We start from the raw sequence: 7,529 nt of genomic DNA on the forward strand, positions 1-7,529 counted from the left end.
TTTGAAAACTTAAACGATATTTTATTGACGTTTTGAACTAAGAACTATTATTTCATTATTGCCCAAGGGGCTTGTGTGCATTTTTGGACTGAGCAGGGATCGGGCTGCGCGCCGCAGCAGTGTTACATGTGCATTTCTGGACTGAGGACGGATCGGGCTGCACGCCGCAACGGTGTTATATTGATATTGCGCTTGGGCTATAGGAGCCCTTTCGGAGTCTGAACCCCCACAGTGAGCGCGGGTACCCAAATGGATCGGGTTGCGCGCCGCAACGGTCATATGCATTGCATTGCATTCATGCATTGGTTCCTGTGTGTACTACGTGTCATGACATTTAGCACTCTCATTTCATTGGCATCCATGCTACTTCTTGCACCGTTCACCAGATACCCTGGTGTTATTTGTTAGTGGAGTGTTGTGCCCGAGGGGCTGACTTATGTGCCGACTTGCACTATCCGTTTTCGCATTCATTTGCTTAACTGTTGGAAAGGATATTTTCAAAAGAGGTTTTAACTGAGCCCAGATATTTTCTAAAGGATTTTCACGGTTTTACTGTTTTTCTCAAAGATTTGCACTGCCCTATATAGCATGATGAAGTGCTTACGTGATTTCTTACCGCTCAGATATTATTTACTTTTATTGCTCACTGAGTTGGAGTACTCACTTTAATCCCTGCACATCGCGTGCAGTTGCAGGTATTGTTCACCCGGTAGCGGGTTATTAGCTGATTGAAGGTATTACTATTGTAGCTGAGCAAGGTGACCGCCAGCGTTCACGGCACCGGACTTCGTCTTTTGATTCTAGATTTTATTTTGGTATATTATTGGCCCTGTAGTTGTGTTCATACTTCTTTAGATGCTCGTGACTTGTGACACCCCAGTCGGGTTGAGTTGGGTTGTACATATCAGTTATTATGTCGTTAAGTTGTATTTATCTATTCATTTATGTTTAATAATTGTTAAAGAAACGAATTGGGTTAGTTGGCTGGCCTTGTCTTTACGAGAGGCGCCATCACGACCGGGTATGGAAATTGGGTCGTGACAGAAATAGCCTCTCTGCCCTTCCAGGGTAGGGGGTAAGGCTGCGTACATCACATCCTCCCCAGATCCCACTTATGAGATATCACTGAGTTTGTTGTTGTGTAATTTGTAAAATTGAGTAATGAAATTGTAAAACTCAAACAAAATCTAAATTTTGATTATATTGACTAAAATGATTGGTGACTTCTAAGGTAAAGTTTCTTCCTTCATTTAGTTGGCCGAATAGAATCATCATTTTTGTACTTACACTTTATCTTCACTTTTATTCTATGGATCAAACACAAATTTTAATATAATATTTAAAATTTTAGACTTAGAAACATAGGAGATACACACGCAACGCGCGTGCCGAAAGACTAGTTTTAAAAATTTATAAGCGTCTGAAAATGGCCTTTACAAAACAGCCGTTTTGGCACCTTTGAGTTTCTAAAAAAAGGGTCATTTACCAAGAACCGGTTCACTTTTAAGAATGTGCAATTACGCAAAGCATATACTAACTCAAAATTGTAATAATGGAAGAGAATGGAAGAGGAATAAATGGGTGCGCGTTGACTGATTTTCCCGTACCATGCACCTTACATTCTGTGTTTTTTGTCCTTGCGGATTTTTATATATTATTCATGACTTGATCGTACTTTCTTAAACAAAATTATTTAGAACTGACCCGGTAGGCAGTGGGTTTTGCTCTAACAAATATAGGCATTTATCTTCTATATATATAGTTTATGATCTATCTTCTCCATTTTGTTTTTCCATAACTATACTGCACATTATTTAAAATGTTCTGTTCTTCGTTTACTAACTTTTTGAATGAGTCGGAGTTCCTTTCTATGGGTTACGTAGCGGCACAGTGGAGAGGACAAGGTTGAGTTTGCAATTAATTGATGACTTGGACAGAGAGAAGAGTTCTGGGAACAGATGTAAGGATAAAAGTGTTGCTATTTATTTTCTTTTTCTCTCTGAGAGGATATATTCAAAATAGAAGAAAGTTCATCGTTGGTATATCAAATTCTTCAAACTAATGAATAAGTTGAGATTAAGAGATGATCTTATTTACTTGTGCAAAATTTTTTGGATTTTGTGATTACCATTTATGGCGGGAAGAGATCGCATATCATAATTATATAAAGTTCTCTTGACCATTTTTTACTAGCATCGGTAAATTCAGTTTGCGCAATTAAAGTTTAGTGTATATACTAACTCAAATTTTATCCCTTTGAACATTCTTTTGTGTGTGAGCGGCTATGTATACATATAATCCGGATCATACAAGTGATGATGGGATACCTCTCTAAATCTAAGAAACTGGTTCATCTTTTTTCTCGTGCCATTTAACTCTCATTAAATTTCTCCTATAAGTATAAAAGAGAAAATAGAATACTACCCCAAAAAATTGGTTTTAGCAAACGACTTTGCGACAGATGGTTTTAGCTTGGCAATATATAATGGCAAAGAAATAGCCGATTAGCGATGAAATTAGGCATTTAACGACAGAAATCCTATTTACCCATGGAATTACGTAGTTTAGTGACACAAATGTTCCATCACTAATCTCATTTTTTTGGGGGTAGTGAAGGGAGAGGGATGTTGATAAATAAATGCACAAAACAATAGATTAGCAGCAAATGAGTAGAAGTACATGAGTTCCACTGTCATTACCCGGATATAACCGTTTAGGTTTCTTCCATGAAAGATTAAAATTTGAACGGCAAAAACAAAATATGATTTTTGAGATGTTTAAGTTCATATTCCTTTGTGCATTTACTTATTAAGTTCTTCCGCTTTGTTTGCACAAGTGCTTATTTTCAAATTACTTTTCTCAAGTATTTTTTAGATTGGATTAACATGTTTTATCTGTTTCAAATGAATAACTACTAGTCTTTAGGGTACGCGTTGCGCGTGTATTTTATATCAATAAATATAAAAACTTTGAAAAATTAAAAAAATATTATATTAAAATTTTTGTTTGAGTTTAAAATTAATGTTAACAAAAGTGTAAGTTTCTAAAAATGATTATTGTTGATTCTATTTAGCTAACTCAATAAAGTAAGAAACTCCACTTATAAGTCCTTAATCATCTCATTCAAAAAAAACTGACTAAAGATAGTCTTTTTTCTCATGACCAAAATGCAATTGTTTTATTTCTTTAACCAATAAGAAATACAACAATAATTATTTTCAACAGATTAAAAAAATGCTATTGCAAATGTATTGGATTGAATTCTTATGTTTTGATTAATCTGCTCTTTCTTCGTTTTGTAATTGGCTTTCTTTCTCTGTCCTAGTACATAACTGTACATTTGAAAATTTCTTTCTATGGAAGTAAGGGGTCATTTGATACACGGACTAAATTATCCTGGTATTGTAGTCCTGGAATTATAATCCCTAGACTAATTTATCCCAGGTGAGAGGTGGGATAAAATAATACCAAGTTTGATAGAATAAGATGGGATATTCAGGATTAAGTTTGGGACAAAGATTTTACCATGTTTGGTTGTTGGTATAAATTTATACCACCAACCAAACATAGTATAAATTTAGTACCACACTTTATCTCACCTTATCCCGTGTACGAAACGACTCCTAAGAGCCAAAGATTGTCATGGTATTTCTTAATGTTAATAGATTCTGAAAGGATATATTAATTATGAGCAAAACATGGAGTTTATGTTAAGAAAATTTTAATTTTGGCACATATTATTAGTTATACACTTAACTTGTTCGTAGTCTTAGTTACTCACCCGAACTTTATTATTTTATAGTTGATATCCCATGGTTACTGACATGACAAAGCGCATTGACACTCTTTTTTAGGCGTGTGAGAGTGAAAAAAAATAATTTTCAAATAGGATATTTTTCGTCAGTTATCACATAGTCATATACAATATTTTATTGGTATGAATTGTGTATTTCTTCTTGCTTCTTCTTAATATACAATGCATATCTTATCCCCATTTAATATTACATTTTTAAATTTTTTTATTTGGAAACTATGGCTATGATACAACTGTGTATTGCTTTTTTAGGGTCAAATTTGTAATAAATCTTAAACTCCATCATTTGAGCCAAATAAAAAAGTTTTATCCAAAATAATGGAGTACCAACAGTGTATTTCTTGTTATTTTTCCTTAGACAAATGAATATTTATTTTAATTGTATATCCTTATTTTCGAGTCAAATTAGTAAATAGAAGTTGGTTGGAGCTCCATTATTTTTTTGCCTAATAAAATATGTACAACCAAAATAATGAAGTTGCAATTGTATACTTTATTTTTATTTTTCCTTTACATGCAATAACTATTTATTTCATTTCAACTGTGTGTTTTTTTTGGGGGAGAAAAATATGTAAATATACTTGCTTAAAGCTCAATTATTTTTTGTCAAAGAAAAAGTTTTAAGCAAAATAATGTAGTACAAACTACGTAATATTTCTTTTTATATCTCTTTTAGATGCACTGCTATTTATTTTAACTGTATATTTCTTCTTTTTCAGATAAATTGTCAACGTTTAGATTGAAATTTTATCATTTAAACCAAATAAAATAGATATATTTAGTTGTTAAATGAAAACTTACCCATCAAAATTTTAAGATATCAATTACTTTCGTTTGAAAGGGAAATAAAGAGGGACAATTGGTAAGAAGACAAAAATTACACAATGTTTTCGTCGATGTTCTTATAAGAAAAGAAACTTGCTTTCTATACTTTTGTATTTTTTAAATACTTTTGTTGTTATTGGGAAAGATAGTCAATAGCAAATAAAAAAAATGAACAAATACTTATAGAGAAGCAATATTCTCAATTCAGAATAATTTAAAAGGTAAAGAATTTATAGAAAGTAAATCTTATTTGATTTTTGTGTCCTAATTATTAGGACTTCTAACGTGACAAATCAAATAAGGAAAATTCTAATGAACAATGTTTTAGTTGATTTCAAAGTGTTAAATATTAGGAAATAATTATGTGACTATTTTGTCCAATGTAAATTATATTTTAAAGGGGTAAAAAAGGCGAAAGACATTTCGCTAAGATCCTTCGTGCTTTTAATATAGTATAGATGATATTTGCTTAATATATTAAATATATGCATTCTATAAACTGTTCATTCGTTTGTATTTCTATTATTATATAAAAAAGAACTATTTCATATATTTACTCAAATTTTTATAGACTGAGCGAAGCGCAGATAACTTTACTAGTTTTATATATATATATATATATATATATATATATATATATATATATATATATATATAAATATTATAATGATAAGTGTCATAACAATAAATTGACACATCTACTTTTTTTTTTTTGGACAATTCTCCAATTTTATTGGAGTTCCAAATTTATTTAAAAAAAATATAAAAGTTTTTTAGAATTTTTAAATTTTCAAACAATAGAAACCACAAATAAAAACCACTAACTACTCCCACTTCCTCCATTCACCATTCTCACGTAAAGTTTTTAAACTTTAAAAGCAACAGTTAACTTCAAAGACCACGTTACTCAGCACACTAATAAGAAAATAGAAACCGCAAAGGTTAAAAAAAAACCTGAAACAATACCCACATTATGGACTATTCATCCCCACTCCCTCCCTCATAAATGATTCTCCTCCTATTTTTCTTAATTACGAACTTTGTTCAATGCGTGGGCTTAAATTTTCTGCAATTTCACATCTTCAGTTCAAGGTATTCGAAGTGAAGTGATTCTACATTCGTGCACTGCGGAGTTCAATTTTAAAGTAAAATTTGAATTGCTAAAAGTTCGTCGGCGACAAAATTGTTAAACCATGGCTATGGATTCAAAATAATCGGTTCACAATTTCATCCAAGAAGAGGTGCTCTTTTTTATATTTATAGTTTATTTTAGACCACAAATTTTAAAAAATTTTCTTTATTTTTTACTAACTCAAATACTGCCAGATAAATTAAAAAGAAAGGAGTATGATATTTTAGTATCATCCAAGAGTTATTCCATGATTATATAATTTGTTTAATTAAGTTACATGATTTTTTATTATAAGGGTACTTACATTGAGATAAGACTATGACTACAATTTTGTTAAAATGTATCCAAAAAAATCAATAGGGGTTGGCAGAAGAAGTAAAGGAAACAATTCCCGATCTCCTATAGAATTTGTCTTAGTAGTGATTCCGTCAAGATATCGAGTGATCATGAATGTTTGATATGATTAACATTCTTAATAATATCCGCGCATCGCGCCGGTAATAATACTAGTTAATGCTTAGTATAAGAGTCAAGTTGGTTGAGTTGGCAGCGTCAATTCAGCCTGGTTAAATGATTTTACCCAATTGAAAATAATAATTACTGAATGAGGAAAATTTCGTTAAATAAGCTAACATACGACACATATTTTGTGAATTGAGTCAACAATTAAATTTGCATTATATTTTACTCGGTAGTTTGAATGACCAAATTTTATTTTATATGATGATGTCAGTAATACAACTTACCTTTTCTCGAACTAAGGAAATAACATTTCACAATTCAATAAATTAGTTATTTTGTAAGATGTTTGAAACATATTACAATATAGTCCATTAGACCAAAGTTAACAAATTTTATGTCTTCAATGAATCTCTAATTTTACTTAACTTGTTGACCAATCACGTAAGTCGAGCTATTAGTTTCAAAGTATTAGTTTAGGTATATGATTATATTAATTTAAATTTTAACCTTCCTAATATCTTGTCAACTGTTTAAAAGCTAGTATGCTATTGCACAAAAGCGCTTTTTTGGCCAATAAATTAGAGTTTAATACAAGCCCAAAGATATATATATAGGCATTAAATTTTACATAAATTAAATCCATAAAATAATTTGGACTATATTTTAAATTCAAGATATATTGGTCCAAATAAATATGATGGGCAAATATAATCGAATTAATTATATAAGTCCAACACATATGGGTTAAATAAATAAGTCTTAATCCATTGGGCTAGCCCATTTAATTGGGCTTAAGTGATGAGCCCAATTCATTAGGCCCAAGATGTCATCTTCCTAGAGGTCCAATTTGGTAACACGTGTCAAATGACATGGCGCGCCAAGTCAAACGGAAGAGCCAATGAGATCATGCCACGTGTCAAAATGACAAGGCATGCCAAGTCGTACTAAAAGGCCAATGAAGTTGCGCCACGTGTCAAAATGACATGTTCTGGCCAATCAAATGCGGCCATGTCATACTTCAATTTGATTATTCAGAAAGAGTTTGTTCTTATCATGACTTTTTCCTTCCACAACTATAAATAGGGGTACTCAGAAAAGACACCACAAGTTATAACAAGAAGCAAGAAAGAGCTCGTGGATCAAACGCTGCAAATTCCTCCACAAGTTTCAAGCTTCAAGTTCAAGTTCAAGAAATCAAGTTCAAGCTCAAGAACGAAGAACAAATCAAGTTCAAGCTCAAGAAAGAAGAACAAATCAAGTTCAAGCTCAAGAAAGAAGAATGAATCAAGGTCAAGT

The sequence above is a fragment of the Nicotiana attenuata genome, chromosome 7 (genome assembly GCF_001879085.1).
Source record: "Nicotiana attenuata strain UT chromosome 7, NIATTr2, whole genome shotgun sequence".
NCBI classification, from domain to species: Eukaryota; Viridiplantae; Streptophyta; class Magnoliopsida; order Solanales; family Solanaceae; genus Nicotiana; species Nicotiana attenuata.